Source organism: Schistocerca cancellata, chromosome 9 (genome assembly GCF_023864275.1).
Source record: "Schistocerca cancellata isolate TAMUIC-IGC-003103 chromosome 9, iqSchCanc2.1, whole genome shotgun sequence".
Lineage (NCBI taxonomy): Eukaryota > Metazoa > Arthropoda > Insecta > Orthoptera > Acrididae > Schistocerca > Schistocerca cancellata.
Genome location: NC_064634.1, coordinates 10,275,405 through 10,296,751, shown reverse-complemented (window position 1 = coordinate 10,296,751; position 21,347 = coordinate 10,275,405). Strand labels below are relative to the sequence as shown.

The 21,347-nt window shown below is 42.0% G+C and overlaps 1 pseudogene; it reads left to right on the top strand.

Annotated features, from left to right (window-relative positions):
• The first annotated feature begins 19,128 nt into the window (after positions 1-19,128).
• On the top strand, positions 19,129-19,246 carry LOC126102473 (5S ribosomal RNA; annotated as a pseudogene).
• Positions 19,247-21,347: the final 2,101 nt, after the last annotated feature.

Sequence of the window (21,347 nt, the reverse complement as noted above, 5' to 3'; positions counted from 1 at the left end):
CGAGTGCTCATAAGTCATAACGTAAATCGAATATCTGTAGTGACATTTACATGTTGAATAAAGTGTGTGTGCGTCGTAGTTTGTAACTAATTTTTTAACTAATTTAAGTTTTTTTCGAATAGTTCAATAATTGTCACCCTGTAAATTCGCTGACACTAAGGTTTAAGGTCCGAAGCAGCGACGTTTTCGCGACAAGTACTTCTTGTCGGCAGCCGCCTCCGCAGTCAACAAAAATCTGAAACTGTCGTGAGGTATATTCAGTATCTCTATAGTGTTTCTACGACTGGCAAAAATATGGTATTAATTTAAATTGGCGCCAAAGTTACGTTATTTTTTCTAAATAACCGAAAATTCCCCATTCCGGGACACAGTTTACGACATATCACATGTTGTCACGTAAGCTATTGAAACCCATGAAATTCTTTTGTTCTCATTGACTACAGGAACACCTCGCTCGGCATCAGATCTTTCCAGAGATTCGTATAATTTTGCGATTCTTTAGTGTAGCCTGCGGAAGACGGCGCTTTTTTTTCTACAGTGATGCCAGTATGTTATTCGAAACTGAAACGTGAAGCTTTGTTTGATTACGTTTCACTCTATTACTTCCGCTTTGGGGCAACTCTTTTGTTATTACAAATAATGTTCTTAGCCCGGAAGTGTGAACCCCGCGAAGGACATTGTTCAAGTGTCTCGCAATTCGAGCTCTGCCATCATACACATACACTCCCTTTTGGGATTTATTGTTAATAATACGGACTCATTTAAAAGGGAATGCAACATTGCCTCGGCGGCAACTGGAAGAGAAAACGATATGTACTTAGGTAACACTTTTTTAATCATTAGTAAAATAAGGCGATTCATTGTCAGGTGATTCCCAGCAGAGCTGAAACATTTAAGTTTTAAAATAACATTTAAGTTTTAAAATAATTATTAAAAGTAATCTTGGTGGCACGCAAAATTTTTTCGCACAGAAATTCCTCGAATGGGATAGAGCCTCTTTTTAATATCTATAGTTTTACAGTTTGTTTTTAAAATATTTTATCAACTTGTTATGAATGTTCGCGTGCGACTCGTTCCATGACCACATAACTTTCGCTAATGTAGTGCCATGGAACCTGATGAATTAAATTAAATTAAAATGAGAAAGAGACGAACTCCTTGCGACAAAACATCTAGGAGAATTCGAAACACACTTATACAGGTATATTAACGTCGCCGTTGTTTCTTTCGTTCACCAAAATCGATTAAGACGGGGAACAATTTAACTAGACGTCTTTGGCGTACTCGTGTTAATATAATCTCTGAAAATCAACTCCAAACAAATGACGGGCAGTTGTTTTAGGTGTTTATTTTGGCTGTTTGGGTACAATTCATAAGAAAATTATTACGTGACTTTACTATTCAACTCTTGGCTTTTGGAATAACAGCGAGCAAAATTTTCACGAACACACCCTGGAAGCTGGAGTCCAGTGGGTGCTATATACCATATTATGAGAACGGAAAAGCATGGTTGTGCGAAGTGCTTGCCATGCTCGCAAGCATGGCAACCTGGATTTACGCCCTCGCACTGATCTCTATCGCTTTTCTACTATGCGGAAGTGGTGAGTTATAACAGTTAACACATGGTGTTGCTAAGTATGTCATCGTGATTTTTCACAGTCTACGAGTATAAGAACTCTTTGGAATGTATAATTAACAGGGAGAAAGGCAGCGTATACTATTGCATTGTATTTACTTCGGAGGACTGGGCTTTATACTATGGTGCATGAGGGAACTTCCTCGTGAGCCAACAATGTTGATTCAACAATTCCTATGTAAGATTCTTCCCTTGTATACAAGCGGCTATGCAGCTTGTTTACGCTGTCATTATCATAGGCATTGTGTACCTTCTGGAGTAGTGATTCTCAGTTATCTGTATTACCTATTACAATTTCTCCTTTCGGTACTCATCCATGACTGGTCCGTTTATTATTAGACAAACTGGTCCCTGTCTCAAGAAACTGACAATTCTCTTCTATATATTTTTGTGTCTTTCGTTGCATTCTATATCTTAGAATTCTTCGTAAGATAATTTCAATAGCCATTTATAGTTTTTGTAACACCGAGCGTCTTAAGTATCAGGCTTTTTCCTGTCTTCCAAAAACTGACACAACGGTATTCGGACATAAACCCATAATTAGTGGCATCTGATACGGAGAATAAACGAACAAATGTATGCATATTGATGTCGATATCACAGAATATTTTGTATACACTAAAGTAGGAACATAAGATTACCAATATACCGTATACCCTTACATCAACCGACTAGTCTGTGAAGTATGACACCTTTCTGATGGTTAAAACGATGTGGATCTGGAAAACATAGAACCCCATGAATATTTAAAATATAATTATAACCCTGTATATAACTACGCCTATCCCTACAGTATTCAGATCGTGCATGATGTTACTGTGAAACGCTAAAAGGCCACACTTCTGGTCGTATCGGACCCTACTGCCACAGTAACAAAACGTGGAACTGGTGGTCAGGGCAAAGAGTTTCACGATACAGACCTTTTTCTACCAATGACATTATTACCTAGAAAGATCTGTGGCATGTACTCACTATTTACATTGAATACAGCGTTTGGACAAATAACATAGGTGAGTAAAATATGAAGAGAGACAATACTAATGTTAGCTGTTATGAACAATTCACAGAGCATGGCAGATGTAAGTGCAATAAAGTATGTTTCTGCTATATAACCTCGTTATATAATAGACGTAGATTTTACTACATTTATCTAATGATATCTGTGTCTATTGTATAGTGAGGTTATGTAGTAGACATACATTTCGTTACATTTGTTTAATAAAATCTTTGTCTACTATACAGGGTGTTAGGGCTATAACTGCAGATATTATTAGTGATGACTGATGACACTATACTGAACAACATTACATCAGTATTTACTTCATTTGTAGGCTAACAATTGTTGTCGTTACGAGTAGTATGTTTTAGGTTGATTAGTACCTCCGAGTACGCAATGCCAAAGTAAGCCATTAATGCTTATTTTCACTGGGCTGCATATCAGGTATCAAAGTATGGACGCACGGACGCAAAACGATAAGTCCGTACTGACAGGTGTAGTCCACGTCTTGTAGCAGTTACGACCATGCAGAAAACATCATGTAGTAAATTACGTGTAGTATCTGCAGTTAGGCTGTTAGGCATAGACGGAAAACAACCAACACACTGAATGGGCGCATATTATGGTACCAACGATCACAGTATCTGTACCAATATCACCAACACACTGTGTCTTGAGGTTATAGTTATAGCAGACAACCACTTTATTACATTTAACTCTATCTTGCTCAGTGTGTTGTTCCTAACAGTTGGCACCAATAAATTATCTCTTTACACATGGTGAATCACCAAAAACTTGCAGCGCAAATACTCCGGAAATGGAAAGTGTGTTTGGTTGCGGTTTTCACAGCTCGTATTGTTAGCCAATCAACAGATTCTAATAATCCTTGTTGTTGTTGTGGTCTTCAGTCCTGAGACTGGTTTGATGCAGCTCTCCATGCTACTGTATCCTGTGCAAGCTTCTTCATCTCCAAGTACTTACTGCAACCTACATCCTTCTGAACCTCCTTATTGTATTCATCTCTTGGTCTCCCTCTACGATTTTTACCCTCCACGCTGCCCCCCAATACTAAATTGGTGATCCCTTGATGCCTCAGAACATGTCCTACCAACCGATCCCTTCTTATAGTCAAGTTGTGCCACAAACTCCTCTTCTCCCCGATTCTATTCAGTACCTCCTCATTAGTTATGTGATCTACCCATCTAATCTTCAGCATTCTTCTGTAGCACCACATTTCGAAAGCTTCTATTCTCTTCTTGTCCAAACTATTTATCGTCCATGTTTCACTTCCATACAAGGCTACACTCCATACGAATACTTTCAGAAACGACTTCCTTACACTTAAATCTATTCTCGATGTTAACAAATGTCTTTTCTTCTGAAACGCTTTCCTTGCCATTGCCAGTATACATTTTATATCCTCTCTACTTCGACCACCATCAGTTATTTTGCTCCCCAAATAGCAAAACTCCTTTACTACTTTAAGTGTCTCATTTCCTAATCTAATTCCCTCAACATCATCCGATTTAATTCGACTACATTCCATTACCCTCGTTTTGCTTTTGTTGATGTTCATCTTATATCCTCGTTTCAAGACACTGTCCATTCCGTTCAGCCGCTCTTCCAGGTCCTTTGCTGTCTCTGACAGAATTACAATGTCATCGGCGAACCTCAGAGTTTTTATTTCTTCTCCATGGATTTTAATTCCTACTCCGAATTTTTCTTTTGTTTCCTTTACTGCTTGCTCAATATACAGATTGAATAACATCAGGGATAGGCTATAACCCTGTCTCACTCCCTTCCCAACCACTGCTTCCCTTTCATGCCCCTCTACTTGTATAACTGGTTTCTGTACAAACTGTAAATAGCCTTTCGCTCCCTGTATTTGATCCCTGTCACCTTCAGAATTTGAAAGAGAGTATGCCAGTCAACATTGTCAAAAGCTTTCTCTAAGTCTACAAATGCTAGAAACGTAGGTTTGCCTTTCCTTAATCTATTTATAAGATACGCCGTAGGGTCAGTATTGCCTCACATGTTCTAACATTTCTACGGAATGCAAACTGATCTTCCCCGAGGTCGGCTTCTACTAGTTTTTCCATTCGTCTGTAAAGAATTCATGGTAGTATTTTGCAGCAGTGACTTATTAAACTGATAGTTCGGTAATTTTCACATCTGTTGACACCTGCTTTCTCTGGGATTGGAATTATTATATTCTTCTTGAAGTCTGAGGGTATTTCTCCTGTCTCATACATCTTGCTCACCAGATGGTAGAGTTTTGTCAGGGCTGGCTCTCCCAAGGCTATCAGTAGTTCTAATGGAATGTTGTCTACTCCCGGGGCCTTGCTTCGACTTAGGTCTTTCAGTGCTCTGTCAAACTCTTCACGCAGTGTCATATCTCCCATTTCATCTTCATCTACATCCTCTTCCATTTCCATAATATTGACCATAATATTGTCCTTGTATCGACCCTCCTTATGCTCCTTCCACCTTTCTGCTTTCCCTTCTTTGCTTTGAACTGGATTTCCATCTGAACTCTTGATATTCATGCAAGTGGTTCTCTTTTCTCTAAAGGTCTCTTTAATTTTCCTGTAGGCAGTATCTATCTTATCCCTAGTGATATACGCCTCTCCATCCTTACATTTGTCCTCTAGTCATCCCTGCTTAGTCATTTTGCACTTCCCTGTCGATATCATATTTGAAACGTTTGTATTCCTTTTTACCTGCTTCATTTACTGCATTTTTATATTTTCTCTTTTCATCAGTTAAATTCAATATTTCTTCTGTTACCCAAGGATTTCTATTAGCTCTCGTCTTTTTACCTACTTGATCCTCTGCTGCCTCCACTATTTCATCTGATGTAGGTATCATCGTCAAATTATGCATATAGGTAAGTGCACTTACAATGTACCGGTGATTGTGAGGTGTAAAGGTTTTTTGTGATCAGGAAGAACCTTTACCATAAAGTGGATCGTATTAACGCACAACTAACACTGTAGGGAAAAAAAAACCAAAACAAGACCGAGCAGTACTTCTGCAAGATAGGCAGCGAAGAGAAAAGTGGGCGTTATTGTAGCAAAAATGCAAGTACCGTGAACGAATGGAACAAGTTTGTGTTGGAACTACAGACTAAGTTCATACCATCGACATTTGTACTGTTGTGGAGATATATTCAGTGGAATACAGACACACAGAAAAACGACCTCGAAAATGTTATAATGGTTCAAATGGCTCTAAGCACTATGGGACTTAACATCTGAGCTCATCAGTCCGCTAAACTTAGAAACTATTTAAACCTAACTAACCTAAGGACATCACACACAACCAGCAGGCGCGCGATTCCGGACTGAAGAGCATAGAACCGCTCGGCCACAGCGGCCGGCCCAAAATGTTGAGATTGAGTTTGGTTTCAGCTGAGGGGCACATAATTTTGTTGACTGTTGTATCAGGCGCTGTACTGAAGTAAGTATGTTTATTTCGAATGCAGCAACGTATTTTTCAAAACCAATCGGAAACTTCACATTTAAAAAGTACAAAATTCTATTAAAAAGTTATAGTTACATCAAAAGCTGGCCAAGCGAAAAATTAGCAACACCAGCCTTTACAGATGAACAGTAATCGACTCACTTGCTCAACCACATGTGCACTGTCTCTACCTGAGCATAAGGCGGTAGCGATCTGTTACACATTTGTGTTCGGAGCGGACGTCGACCACGGATAAATGTAAGGACGTGCCAATTGACAAAAAGGGTTAATCGTGTTTGGCCTTGCCCGTGGCCATACGGTGTGTCAAGTTGCTGGATTTGTTAGTGTTTCGCGGCTGACTGTTAAAATTGTCTATAGCAGTGGTGTAACACACGTGGGCACGAAACACGACGTCAGGATTGTGGTCGGAAAAAGATCCTGATTGAGAGGACCGGAGGCGCGTTTCACAGCTTGGGAATCAAAATCGCTTCCGAACCCCACGGGATTTGCTGCAGACAGTCAATGAAGTCCACCACAATCGCGTGCAGTCAACATTTGGAGTCGGTAACCTCCCAAGAGACCATTGCTCCCATAGTCATAAAGACAATAACAGGAAAGGTCATCAGGATGGAAGAATATGTGAGTGGTTTTCTGTACGCTCTCCCACACTATTACATTTCGACTGGCCTGCAAAATCACCTGACTTTAACCCCATAGAAAATCTGTGTGACATATTGGAACATGGGAAAAAGCCGACATCAGCATCTCAGTGATTTGATGGAATTACACGATCAGTATTCAGCGAGGGGCTTAATTCGGATGCGACGTACCTGCAAAACCTTGTGGACCCACTTCCGAATCGAGTATAGGTGGTTATTAAGTACAGGACTGAATTAGATGATATTAAATTATGCTTGTGACGATTTCTCAAGGGGTGAGTAATTTTTTATCCTGTGAGCTTAGCTCGGTTGATACACAGTAATGAGGATTGACATGCGGCAGAATTACATGCCCCTTGGCGTGCTATCCTTTGGCGAATTTTTTTTTTTCGATGCCACACACCGAAAACAGGAGCATAACGTTTTACCTACTCACCTTATATACATGATTACACGTGCTGTTGTTATCGTTGTGTTGGTCTTCAGTCCAAAGACTTGGTTGATACAGCTCTCCACACCAGTCTATCTCGTGCAAGATTTTCCATATCTGTATCATCACCACAGTCTACACCCATCTGAACTTGCTTACTGCTGTATTCAAACCATGGTCTTCCTCTGCTGTCCTTACCCCTGCAAGCTCCATTCTGTCGCAGTAGGTACATATATTCAGACCAGTTAATATATTCCGAATCTGAGAGGTAGCTTGTCATCACGTTACAGTATTGACACCAGTCGCAGTGACGATATATATCTGGCTAGCTTAGCGACAGCTGCTTTACTAGCGTAGAAACTATGGTCTGCACAGAGTTTGGTTGTTTTTCTGTAATTGAATTTGTTGTGTTGTTCACAAACTGCAACATCATCTAAGCTTTTCACGCAAATTAAGGTCACTGAAGTATGGTATTTTCCGAATGTGCTTCTGACGAAAAAGCGATTCTGGCAGCTGGAGTTGGAGGTCTTTGTTAACCCCGCCTTCTGAATTCTTGTGGTGATATTTCCACAGAAATTTTCATCTCCTAACAAACATTTGTTTAGAAGTTAAATACCAGTTTCCATAAATTTGGCTTTAAAATTGTTTTAATATAACGAAATATATTCATAAAAATTTTTATCCCCTGTTTCACCCTCTTAGGGGTTGAATTTTCAAAAAGTACTGAAACACTCATTTTTTAAATTTCTAACCGAGAAGGCAAACAAGGATTTTCGGATGTTTAGTTTCAAAAATGCTTTCGTAATGGAATACTTCCACAAAAATTTTCATTTTGTGTTTTACCCCCTTAGGGGTCGAATTTCCAAAAACACTGAAACATGTAATTTTCTGTTTCTAACCGAGAAGTCAGATACAAGTTTTCATAGATGTAGTTCTAAAATTACTTTAGTAGTTCTTCACTAATGATTTATTAAAAAAAGCTTTCAACCATTATTTATACCTCACATGCAATAAATTTCCAAAACTACCGAAACTTGTATATCATATTTTCTGACCGAGAAATCAAATACCAGTTCTCGTAATTGCCTTAACAGAGGCATATTTTCAAAACCCTTTCATCCCTTACTTCACCCCCTTAGGGACGGAATTTTAAAATATCGCTTCTTAAACGATGCCTACAGCATAAGATCAACACCCTTTCCAATTTCAAGTTTCTGTTTTTAGTTGTTTGGGATGGGTGATGTTAAGTTAGCCAGTCAGGACATTTCCTTTTACGTATAGAGATAGCAATCAGTATGTTAAGTAATAATTTGCTGTTCTTGGAGATGTGGTTCGTCTAATGCATCTTAATGAAAGTCTGTTTCTACGTTCATTTCGCTTATTTTTATTTGTGCAGTATCTTCAGTGGCGGTTTGTGATCTTGTTAGTGCATATGTGTTGTCCTGAAGTTCTACTTAGTTGCTCTGCGCATCCAAGATGTCATGTTTTCGGTGTTTTTCGAGCAAATTTTGATTTAACGCCCCACTTAAACTGTGCACTGTGTTTTGGTCTGGTGCACTAATAAGATCACAAATGCCTATGAAGATGCTTCACAAATAAAAAGTAGCGAAACGCCAGTGGCGTAATACAAATAGCCTCTATTTAGTTGCATTAGACGAACCACGTCTCCAAGAATACAGTAGCAACAAAGGAACGACGGAAAACATATAAATTACTAATAAATTTGTTAGTTTATTAACACATAGCACATAATAACACAAACCTTAATATTCCAGTATTTAACAGAATAGATCATACACTATCGCAGCGACTCTAAATATCAATACTGTGACCTCTGGCATCTGATTTTAATATAACTGATACACGCGTCGACTCCATAGCCGCGCGTATATCTTACCGACACCAAAAACGAGCTCACCAGTCAATGCTGTGCGTAGTTTAAAAACAACACTACTTTCAGGCGTCACTGCGCTGCGTATGTTTACCGAACAAGGTTGGAAACGTTTCACGCCCACGCTTATTTCCATTATGAAACTGACACTTTCTTGATGCCCCAGGATCTGACGGACCAACAGATCCCATCTTTTAGTCAGGTAGTACCATACATTTCTGTATTCTATTCAGTGCCTCTTCATTAGTTATTCGTCTTTCTCCTGTACTTCTGAAGAAAGCGTCAGCATCAGTTGCACTTCCTTTTTTTATTTCAAACCGCAACCACTTTCAGTCACCAAACCCGTTATCTAGTGGTATGTACGCAGTTTCAAACGACAGAGTTAGTCAGATGGTAAAGAACGTAGCACTCAGTATCATCAACAACAATTCAGATACACAAATTTCCAAAACAACTCATCCACAAACTTCATAAAAGAAACAAATTAAAAAATACACTCCTGGAAATGGAAAAAAGAACACATTGACACCGGTGTGTCAGACCCACCATACTTGCTCCGGACACTGCGAGAGGGCTGTACAAGCAATGATCACACGCACGGCACATGGGACACACCAGGAACCGCGGTGTTGGCCGTCGAATGGCGCTAGCTGCGCAGCATTTGTGCACCGCCGCCGTCAGTGTCAGCCAGTTTGCCGTGGCATACGGAGCTCCATCGCAGTCTTTAACACTGGTAGCATGCCGCGACAGCGTGGACGTGAACCGTATGTGCAGTTGACGGACTTTGAGCGAGGGCGTATAGTGGGCATGCGGGAGGCCGGGTGGACGTACCGCCGAATTGCTCAACACGTGGGGCGTGAGGTCTCCACAGTACATCGATGTTGTCGCCAGTGGTCGGCGGAAGGTGCACGTGCCCGTCGACCTGGGACCGGACCGCAGCGACGCACGGATGCACGCCAAGACCGTAGGATCCTACACAGTGCCGTAGGGAACCGCACCGCCACTTCCCAGCAAATTACGGACACTCTTGCTCCTGGGGTATCGGCGAGGACCATTGGCAACCGTCTCCATGAAGCTGGGCTACGGTCCCGCACACCGTTAGGCCGTCTTCCGCTCACGTCCCAACATCGTGCAGCCCGCCTCCAGTGGTGTCGCGACAGGCGTGAATGGAGGGACGAATGGAGACGTGTCGTCTTCAGCGATGAGAGTCGCTTCTGCCTTGGTGCCAATGATGGTCGTATGCGTGTTTGGCGCCGTGCAGGTGAGCGCCACAATCAGGACTGCATACGACCGAGGCACACAGTGCCAACACCCGGCATCATGGTGTGGGGAGCGATCTCCTACACTGGCCGTACACCACTGGTGATCGTCGAGGGGACACTGAATAGTGCACGGTACATCCAAACCGTCATCGAACCCATCGTTCTACCATTCCTAGACCGGCAAGGGAACTTGCTGTTCCAACAGGACAATGCACGTCCGCATGTATCCCGTGCCACCCAACGTGCTCTAGAAGGTGTAAGTCAACTACCCTGGCCAGCAAGATCTCCGGATCTGTCCCCCATTGAGCATGTTTGGGACTGGATGAAGCGTCATCTCACGCGGTCTGCACGTCCAGCACGAACGCTGGTCCAACTGAGGCGCCAGGTGGAAATGGCATGGCAAGCCGTTCCACAGGACTACATCCAGCATCTCTAAGAACGTCTCCATGGGAGAATAGCAGCCTGCATTGCTGCGAAAGGTGGATATACACTGTACTAGTGCCGACATTGTGCATGCTCTGTTGCCTGTGTCTATGTGCCTGTGGTTCTGTCAGTGTGATCATGTGATGTATCTGACCCCAGGAATGTGTCAATAAAGTTTCCCCTTCCTGGGACAATGAATTCACGGTGTTCTTATTTCAATTTCCAGGAGTGTAATTTAGTGGGTATATTATGTAAACTAGTTAGTTTGATGTTCCATTTGCACCGTAAATCGTAATGATGTGGGACGAGCCATTTTACATTCACAGTGGAAGTTAATTTGCTGAACATTTACAGCTTTTGCATTGTTTATGTAAGTCTACAAATGCGAGTTAGTAATTCCTAACCGACACATTTACCCAATGCAATGATAGAAATTCTTCTACAGTCTAGAAGGAATTGTCAAGCAGAACTTTTTCAGATTCTTTTCAAATTTTACTTTGCTGTCTGTTAGACATTTTACGTATATCACTGGGTAAGTTATCAAAAATTTTAGTTGTGCTAAATAATATTCGAAAAAACTTGTCAACAAACATCATAAACACATCATAATAACACTGATACACTATGAAGTCGGTTACAATCTAGGAAATCGACGTATGTCTCTGAAATTACAAGTCAGGCGTCCTGACAGCACACACGACGACTACCGAGACGTGCCAGGAGCTACATTTGAATAGTGGAGAGCCACGTTGCAAGTAGGGCCTGTAAGGGTCAAGTACATAAGCAGGCAGAGACGAGTAATGAGATAAAAGCTGACAGAATGATTTAAAAGTAAAAGTGCAAAGCAAACTGAAATTTAAATGACTGACAAGGGTGCATAATACAAAGAAGTATAGAAAGTATTATTACGAAAGGAAGAAGCACAGCAGACGACACTCAGAGACCCTATGATGAACGAAATGTCGATTGGAAACCAACGATAGTAAACAAAAGGAAGCCACAAACGATATATCTGCATGCAAACACGATACGGCATGTAGCCGTCATAAACAGTTAATGGGCCTGCTGAACTATTTAATGAGACGTAACAATGCTAAAAATCATCACATTATAATACATCAAACACATCCGGATGGCATTCAGGAAAATAATACTTTTCAGCCTCTTTTGTCCGTCAAGTTATTGTGGTACACATTGTTGTAGATTTGAGTTCCCTCAGAAATATCCATACGGCTACCTTTCTCCATTTTATGCAAAATTGTGTAGTTATTGGCAGTGTTAGTGATACTGTGTCACTTTGAAATTACGTAAGAAGCGATGGTAGATTATGTCTTCTGCATTTTTCATCTCTGCTTCTATATCCTCTTTGAATGTAGATTTAAAGTTTCTATCTGTTTGGTCAGTATAAAAGGCGTTACAATCAGCGCAGCAGATTTTATAAAAGCGTGCAAATATTTTTTCTTTTTTCATGTTTTGTACAGGTAGCTGACCTAGGGTATCGGTTATGAAGGTGAGTCTAACATTAAATCTGCGAAGAAAAGCGCTGAGTTTATGAGAAACGTCCCCATAAAAGGAATACGAGATGAATCGTATATTTTCTGCCGCATCACCGCTAACAGCGTAACCTCTGTTTTGAAGAATCTCAAATTTAGAAATATGTATCTTACCAGCTATTGAAAGATGGTAGCCATTTTTGGCGGCAATTTGGCGCAATATATTCAGTTCTTTGTTAATCTTTGCATTATTAAGGCGTCGCTTAAGAAATCTGCTTACCATTGATTGGAAAAAGGCTTTCTTTTGCTGCTCTGTGTGAAAAGAGTTCTGCGAAATAGTTACATCAATTGTTATAGGCAAGCGATAAATTCCAAGCGAACGACTTTGATTGACTTTAGTAATGCATTAATAGATAAAAATTAATGGACGTATTGCTGATGTTCTACAGGAAAGTGAATATTAGGATGAAATTCGTTCGTCTAACTAGCTAACAGATCAGTGTTGTTTACGGATCTTAGATACAAAACAGAATGTCGCCTGAATATCTTTTGTAGTCTGTAATAAATACGGGAACGTTTCTTCCAAATTCCTTGGTTTGCTTTGCGGGTTTAATGTCAGATTTAACATCAAAAAGGATAATACACTAGGTCAGCTAATTATATACAACATTAAAACTAAAAACAATAAATTTACAACTGCAGACATTTATAAAATCTGCTGCACTGATTGTATTACCTTTGATATTTGCCAGACGGGCAGAAACTTTAAAACTAGGTTCAAAGAGCATGCAGAAACAGGAATGAAAAAGGCACAAGACAAATATAACTATGCTTCTCAATTCAGAACGAGACAGTGTCACTATATTGCCAATAACCTCGCAGTTGTGGGTAAAGCACCCTATGAACATTTACGAGGAAACTGAAATCTACAATCACAATAAGAGTGATGTTCTGCACTAACGATAAAGCCTGAAAAACATTGTTTTCCTTTATGTCTTTTTTATTATGCATCCTTGTCAGTCTCTCAGATTTCCTTTGTTTTGTACTTCATTTAACTTTTCAAGTACTCTGTCAGCTTTTATTTAATTACTTACCTGTGCTGCTTAACTACTTGCTCCCGACAGCCTGTGCTTCTAACCTGTCTCTCCCCTACTCAAATGCCTCTCCTGGCACGTCTAGGCAGTTGTCCCGTGTCCTCACCCTCCTGACTTGTAAGTTCAGGAGACATAGGTCAATTTCCTAGGTTGTAATCGACATTGTAGTATACCTGATATATTAGCGTGATTTTATGATGTTTCTTAACACGTTGTTTTTCAGCATTACTTAGATTATGTAACATCTATCCATTTTAATAGGAGACAAGTTCGCACTAGGTTGCTTTTTAGTTTATTGCCTTTATAAAGTGCGTGGACGAGTTGTTTTGAACATTTGTGGATTTGATTTGTTGTTGACGATGTTTATTGCTACAGGTTTCACCATTTGACTAGTTCTGCTGTACTCTCTTGTTTGATATTACGTATAAACTGCTAGACAATAGCCTTGTAGGTCTAAGCCGTTTGTGTCGAAAATGAAAAGTGCAACTGGTGTTGACATTTTCTTCAAAACCACTGCGATCGTTGTGAAATCGCCACCAAAAATTCGTACATGCTGGAAAAGAAATTATTCGTCTGGAGCATCACATTTCAAAAGTTTCTTCTGTTGTCTTGTCCGAATTGTCTATCGTCCACGTTTCACTTCCATATAAGGCTACCCTCTACATAAAAACCTTCAGAAAATAAATGAATTTTATCTATAGTGGATGCTGTTGAACTCCGTGACTGTTCCTTTACACGGTGTAGAAAAATTTACAATATAAACATGTACATGAATGTATAAACACCTGAGGATGGGCGCAAGCCCGAAACCGGTCGTATGACAAATAAATAACCTTTTATTGTGACTCGTAGCGGAAATTTTTCTACACCCTGCTTCAGAAAATAATTCCTAACACTTAAATTTGTATTCCGTGTTAATAAATTTCTGTTTTTCAGCAACGCTTTTCTTCTCACTGGGAATTTATTTTATCCCTTCTACTTGTTTCATCGTCAGTTACCTTGCATCTCCTGATTTAATTTGACTGCATTTATTTACCCTTGTTTTACTACTGTGATATTCACTTTATAATCTCTCCTCGAGACACTATCCATTCCATTTAACTGTTGTCGCAAGGGCTCTGCCGTCGCTGACAGCATTGCAACGTCGTCGGCAAAACAGCAAAATACAGTCACGGTGTTCATTTCGATTTCAAGATCGTAAACAGTCAAGTAGATGCCGTTATAGAGGGTGTTCGTGTAGTTACGCGCATTATACACGTCGAAGTGTGCCCGTTGTTGCGATGAGAGGAGGCAGTGCGGCGTGCTGAAGTATTTTGGGTGCCGGCACTCGGGCGCTGCAGCGCGTGTGGCCGAGGTGCGTGCGGCGGAAGCGACGCGGCCGTCAGCGGCTCGTAAGCGGCGCGCAGCACGCACGCTGTGCGTACACGCAGTGGCACGCGCGCTGACGGCCCGCTGCTTCCTACATCCTGTACACGGCCGACCCGGATGAACCGCAACCGGATTACGTTTGGAGGAGAATACTGGCTTCATCTCTGCCGTTCGCCGTCGGGCGCTGGAGAGAGCCTCAGTCTCCAGGGGCGACTGCCCGTGTGTCACGTGATACTGGCGCACCACGCCGAGGCTCCCACAGTCGCACTGCCGAAGTTTTCCGGGAAAAACTAACCTTTAGCGGGACTGAAGTGAAAGTAATAATAAATGAAAAGCACCAGTTTGCTTTTGTTCTACAGTATGTTTCGTTGATATGAAAATAATAATATTGTTTAGGATTAGGCGAGCGTGATGTATACATTGCTCTGCAAACGTTAAGGACGAGATAGATAACGTAACACAACGTACTGAATTCCAGACGTTGAACCTGCAATTGGTAAACCACTTCATGAGAAAGACGACAAGAAAGACTTAAAGAATTATCGTCCAATTTCTTTACTGACATCATTTTCCAGAATATTCGAAAAAGTTATGTTCTCGAGAGTAGTCGCACACTTAAGTGAAAACAATTTACTTTTTTGGACTGAGAATACTATTTATACATTCACTCATCAAATTGTACAAGCCTTAAAATAATAATGTGTCGCCAGTTGGTATTTTTTGTGATATTTCCAAGGCGTTTTGATTGTATAAATCATGTTATTCTCTTAGAAAAATTCAAATTTTATGGAACTACTGGCTTTATGAACAGCTGGTCTCAATCATACTTAAGAGACAGAATGCAAGAGGTTATGCTGAATAATTCAATGTCGGAAAGGTGGAAGGTTTTACTGACTGGGGGGGGGGGGATACCAGACAGCGAACCCCGCAGGTTCAGCTTTGGGACCGCCACTGTTTCTCATAAATGTGAATGACCTTCCACTTAACATACAGCCGGCTGGTGTGGCCGTGCGGTTCTAAGCGCGTCAGTTTGGAACCGCGTCCCCGCTACGGTCGCAGGTTAGAATCCTGCCTCGGGCATAGATGTGTGTGATGTCCTTAGGTTAGTTAGGTTTAAGTAGTTCTAAGTTCTAGGGGACAGATGACCTCAGTAGTTAAGTCCCATAGTGCTCAGAGTCATTTGAACCATTTTGAACTTAACATACAACATGCAAAACGGGAAATTATTGCAGACGAAACTAGGCTATAATAAATTCCATTGGAGAGAAAGTAACAGAATAGTTGGAGAATGATATTTTCCAAAAAAGTGTTAGTGTTTCTCTGAAAATGGACTCTGACTAGATTAAAAAAATAGCATCCTTATCGAACACTACAGTCCGTTCTGTAAAACAAATAGAGTCATACCAATGATGTAAATTGATGTAGCACATGAGTCTGACTCACTAAATACGGCAGAACGCTCCAAACTTTTGGGTGTAGGTATTGATGAAAACTTGGAGTAGAAGAAACATATTGATGAGCTTCTCAAACAACTATGTTCGGCTACTTTTGCTGTTCCCATAATTGCTAATCTTGGAAACAAACATATCAACTTCCTGACATATTTTACAAATTTCCACTCAGTAATGTCGCACGGAATAATTTTGTGTGGCAACTCAACACTTAGAACGGAAGAGTTGATTGCATAAAAGCGATCAGTAGCAATAATGTGTGGTGTTCACCCACAAACGTCACGCCTCTTCAAGGAACTAGGCATTTTAACTGCACCGCCACACTGCATATATTCGCCAATGAAAAAACAATAATCCATCACAATATGAGCAGAACAGTGACGTCCATACCAACATCACTCATTATTAAAGCTACCAGTGGCTCAAAAAGGAGTTCAATATGCAGCAACAAATTTTTTTTATCATTTTCCCAATAACATAAAATGCCTGACAGGTAGCGAAGCAAGTTTTAAATCTAATTTAAAATCATTTCTCCTGGACAACTCCATTAACGAATATCTACTTACAAAGTGGTAACCAGTAACAAAGGGTAGTTGCATGAGTAGTATTATAAATGGTGTGTTGATTAACGTTAACAGTAATCGTGTATACGTACCTTGTAAACTGATTGGTTCCACATCATTTCAATAAGAGAATCGTTCAGATGTAACTAACTAATTACCAATTCGATGGAAATGAATGAAACTGAAAGAGCATTTGCCAGAGGTCTGGCAGTCGTGCACAGAAAACTGGATGTCACACCCGTCAGGTCAGTGTGATTATAGCGCTAAGTGGGACTGGCCCCGCAACGCGAGGCAGTTGAAGGAATGGGAAAAGACAGTGTGAGTCAATCAGCGGGTAGTTACCGTGCACTGAGGTGCTGGTGTCCTTCATTACGACATGGCCCGAAGGCAACACTTGGATGACTTCATATGGGGAAGAGCCATCGGGAAACTGGAAGAAGGACGAATTGTTTCACATGCATGACGAACCACAGGCACTGCTGCCCAAGCGAGAGGAGGTGGCCGACCACAGCCAATTACAGCAGCAGACGACTGCTACATTTTGCAACAAGCAAGAAGCGACCCATGCCAAAAAGCGCCTGTAACTGCAACCGAATTTAACGGGACGGGTAGGCACGCAATATCAAGCTCCACAGTGGCACGGAAACTGCATGGGGGTGGTCTCTTTGCCAGACAACCAGTGCGTTGTGTTCCGTTGACACTCGCACATCGGCGGCACCCTTTGCGGTGGTGTCAGGAGTAAAGAGAGTGGACAAATGAGAAGTGGACCACGTGCTCTTCTAAATGATTCTAGACTTACCCACGTATGGCGAGTGATGGAACACGTTATGGAGCCAGGGACATTGTCGAACATGACCGTTTTGGTGGTCCAGTTGTAATGCTGTGCGGAGGCGTAATGTTGCATGGAAGTAGTGACCGCCAAATCTTTGAAAACGGTAAACGCACCAGACAGTAATATGAAGACACTGTTTTCTTTCCCCAGTGCCTCTTTTCAGTGGTGCATTCGGCACTGACTTCATCTTTATAAATCATAACGTGCGATCGTATGGAACTGCGCAGGTAGAGGAGCTCTTGGAACGAGAGAATATTCGACGAATGGACTGGTCTGGCCCCTCCCTCGACTTAAATCCCATCGAGAACCTGTGGGATGCGTTGGGGTGACGTACACCAATACATCCAGATGCACCTGCGACCGTCTAGCAGTTGTCAAACGCGCTGGCAGAGGAATGGAACGCCATACCACAAGACACCTTACCAACTGAGTGGGTAGGGTGGAAGCAACGTGCAGAGAATGCATTGCCATCGGTGGTCATGACACACGCTGTTACGAACCATGTCTAGCCTTTTCTAATGTCCAGGGCACCACCATACACCGCGGCGACCTCAGTGTAATTATTGTCTTTGAAGGGAAATATCATTTGTATTAGTCTCATTGGGTAATTCTTTTGGTCACCTTCTGTAATATTCCTTCTATGTGTGGTCCAAGGTTCATCGCGCTGTGTTACTTGGAAGTGACCAATTATGCGAAAGCTACTTTGCTCTTTAAGTTTTGCACTCCACTGTAGTATCTTTAAAGCAGTGGGGTGAGTAGGTGCTAGACAAAAAATTCTCCTTTTTTTCGAACGTTTGAAAAATTCAGTATTTGTAATTCTACCTCGTTAAAACACATTTTATGCATTAAAAGTTGGCACAATGGTTTTATTTACATGTTGTTGTTGTTGTGGTCTTCAGTCCTGAGATTGGTTTGATGCAGCTCTCCATGCTACCCTATCCTGTGCAAGCTTCTTCATCTCCCAGTACTTACTGCAACCTACATCCTTCTGAATCTGCTTAATGTATTCATCTCTTGGTCTCCCTCTACGATTTTCACCCTCCACGCTGCCCCCCAATGCTAAATTTGTGATCCCTTGATGCCTCAGAACATGTCCTACCAACCGGTCCCTTCTTGTCAAGTTGCGCCACAAACTTCTCTTTTCCCCAATCCTATTCAATTCCTCCTCATTAGTTATGTGATCTACCAATCTAATCTTCAGCATTCTTCTGTAGCACCACAATCGAAAGCTTCTATTCTCTTCTTGTACAAACTATTTACATGTTTTATTCTATTATGGTGTGCTGTGCCTTTTATAAACTTGTGCGCAATAATTTACTTTCCACTGCTAAGAAACCTCCTCTAAAATAGTTCTTTGATATAGTCTCGTATCAAATGACGCATGCCGTTGAGTGTAATGCTTGGATAACCCAAATTCCCTCAAAAGCTGACAGTTATTGAATGCATTGAGGTTAGTGATGATATAGTTCATCTAGTGTCATTTTGCGCATCATTTACGGAAAGTAAGTTTGTCTTTCAGGTTCCAAATTCTCGTGTATTCTTTATTGTTTAGCCTATTCAGATACGGGCCAACGGCCTTGCCGCAATGGTAACACTGGTTCCCGTCAGATCACCGAAGTTAAGCGCCGTCGGGCTGGGCCAGCACTTTGATGGGTGACCATCCGGTCTGCCGAGCGCTGTTGGCAAGCGGGGTGCACTCAGCCCTCGTGAGGCAAACTGAGGAGCTGCTTGACTGAGAAGTAGCGGCTCAGGTCTCGGAAACTGACATGCGGCCGGGAGAGCGGTCTGCTGACCACATGCCCCTCCATATCCGCATCCAGTGAAGCCTGTGGGATCCGCATGACGCGGCGGCTGGTCGGTACCGTTATCCCTTCATGGCCTGTTCGGGAGGAGTTTTGGAGTTACTCAGATACGCCAGTGTCCGTGTTTTACTCTGCCGAAAGTTGCAGTGTTGTTTGCAGCACAACGTATAGTTCGTCTTTCCCGCTCCGTCACTCACCCCACGGTTGCCCATGTGTTGGGCTTTGGCAGGTGCGGCCTACTTCTTCCATTGCAGCTTCGCCCCCTCCCCCCCCCCCCCTCCCGTCCTCACCCGTACTCCGTCCCCCAGACTTGGTCAGGATGTGATGTGGCGAAAAAGTATAGATTTGGTATTCCCAATCGATGTATCGTACCGTTTTACTGGCTGGCATAGTCCTATGCGCGAAATTTTGATCTACTGTGAGTTCTAAACTTAATAAATTTATATTAGGCGGTCATTTCACGCTCCAAGCTGAAGTAAGTCATGGGAGTGAAGTTGTTTGTATGTACGAGTCGACTGTATGGAATCGCCGAAGTGATATAAATGTGGAGACATAAGAGTGGCTGGAAGGAGCTATCGTGCTTACACGTGCTCGTGACCGCACCGTGGCCGAAGTTGCCCGATTTGTTGGTGTATCAACACTGACCGTCCAATGTGTGTGCTAGAAATAGCAACTACTTAACAGCGCGTGAGAACAATGCTTCTAAAAAGGTCCTAACCGACGGGAACCGAAGACTGGTGTCGTTCCTTGTCACTGACAGTCGCTTTCAAACCTGATTGGAATTGCTGGTCTCAGTGAACGAACATGTCAACCAATTTCGCGAGCGACCTTTGAGAAAGTGAACGATAGGGGTCGGGAATCTCGAAAAAGGTCGTGGCTCACAGCGGCACATTAAGCTCGCTGTTTCTTTTCAAACGATCCATGGCGTCGAGTGCACCGACAGCTCAATGGCGTGTTTAACCTGCAGTACAGTGTGGCCCAAAACTTAATTTTTCTGGCAGTCGCCACGTACGAGTTGTTCTGTTTTGTTACGTGACAGTCGCCACTCAAGCGTTGTCTTGTTTCCTTACAGTCAGTTCCACAAGAAAGTGTACACCTTTGTCTGTATGAAATAAAAGACACTTTTGTAAACATATCTTTACATGAAAATACATGTTATTACTAATTGGACGACCGAGTGAGGTGGCGCAGTGTTTAGCACACTGGACTCGCATTTGTGCGACAGTTCAATCCCGCGTCCGGCCATCCTGATTTAGGTTTTCCCTTATTTCCTTACATCGATCCAGCCAAATGCCGCGGCCAATTTCCTTCTCCGTGCTTCCCTAATCCGACGAGACCGATGACCTCGCTGTCTGGTCTCTTCCCCTACAACAACCCAACCAAAAAAATGGTTCAAATGGCTCTGAGCACTATGGGACTTAACATCTCAGGTCATCAGTCCCCTAGAACTTAGAACTACTTAAACCTAACTAACCTAAGGACATCACACACATCCATGGCCGAGGCAGGATTCGAACCTGCGACCGTAGCGGTCGCGCGGTTCCAGACTGAAGCGCCTAGAACCGCTCGGCCACAGCGGCCGGCAACCCAACCAACATATTGCACAATTACCTAATAGTTAATCCAATCATCGCTATTATCGATTATAGCTTGACACCTTTTTGGCATGGTTTTCACGAGATTTGCTGCATATTCTCTCGGTAACGATCTCCACATCGTCCTGATTTTATATGAAAGCTGCTTCAAAGTATATATTGGCTTTCCTTTAAGCTTTATACGACCAAACATTTGCGATCGGATTTGCATCCGGAGACATTACAGGCCAATCCATCGTGGAAACCCCATTTTCTTGTTTCCACGCTGTACGGAGACGGCTGCGATGTTTCGGATCATTATCCTCTTGAAGCCTCGTTCGAACCAAACAGATTCTTAACGGACCTCAGAAGGCATTTTTGATAAATATTATACTTTTTTCTGCGTTTAA